The following is a 759-nucleotide window of genomic DNA, read 5'->3' as shown; positions in this document are numbered from 1 at the left end:
GGTGCACTCTCAGGGGCCCAGAAGATGAACACCAGGTCCTCCTTCTTGCTCTCCTTGGTCTCGTAGGTGGCATCGTAGAGAGCGTAGCGGCAGTCCTTGTCTGGCAACATCTTGACAAAAGTGGTGTAGGGATCGTCCACGGTCTGCCCCACATCTCCTACCAGGGTCTCCTTGCCCTCCTCCAGGATGATGTTCTTCTTGTTCTACTCAGGCAGAAGAGCACCGCCTTCTTGTGTTTCTTCACTTCTTCTGGCGTCGAAGACTTGCGCACTTTCATGTCATTGAACACCTTGATGACACCACCAGAGACAGCCACACCAGAGGCCATGTTTCCGGAAGCGAAAAGGAGACGGGGAGAGCTACAGAAGAACTAAGCCGCCGCAGCTGCTACTGGGATCCGACTGAACCACAAATTGTATTCTTTTAAACACTGCTTGGCCCATTATATCTAGCCTCTTCTTGGCTAAGTCTCACATCTTGACTAACCCATTTCTAATAATGTGTGTGGCACCACAAGGTGGTGGCTTACCGGGAAAGATTCAGCATGTCTGACTTGGCGGCTGGCTCCATTGCGTCTGCCCTGGAGAGGAGAGGCATGGTGTCTGACCTCACTTCCCTTCTCCCCAGCATTCTATTCTGTCTACTCCACCTACCTAATTTTCTGACCTGTAGAAGAAGCTGCGGGTTGTGTTCTTGCCACCTGGCTCCCCGCTGCATGGCTAGCTTATGCCCCGAAACAACAACACACAACTGTATTCA

The 759-nt window shown here is 51.9% G+C and overlaps 1 pseudogene; it reads right to left on the bottom strand.

The window, feature by feature from the left end:
• Nucleotides 1-401, bottom strand: part of LOC101997719 — a 2,251-nt pseudogene extending 1,850 nt beyond the window's left edge.
• Between the last annotated feature and the right edge of the window lie 358 nt (nucleotides 402-759).

The sequence above is a fragment of the Microtus ochrogaster genome, chromosome 8 (genome assembly GCF_000317375.1).
Source record: "Microtus ochrogaster isolate Prairie Vole_2 chromosome 8, MicOch1.0, whole genome shotgun sequence".
In the NCBI taxonomy this organism is placed as follows: Eukaryota; Metazoa; Chordata; class Mammalia; order Rodentia; family Cricetidae; genus Microtus; species Microtus ochrogaster.
This window is presented reverse-complemented; position numbering and strand designations above follow the sequence as displayed.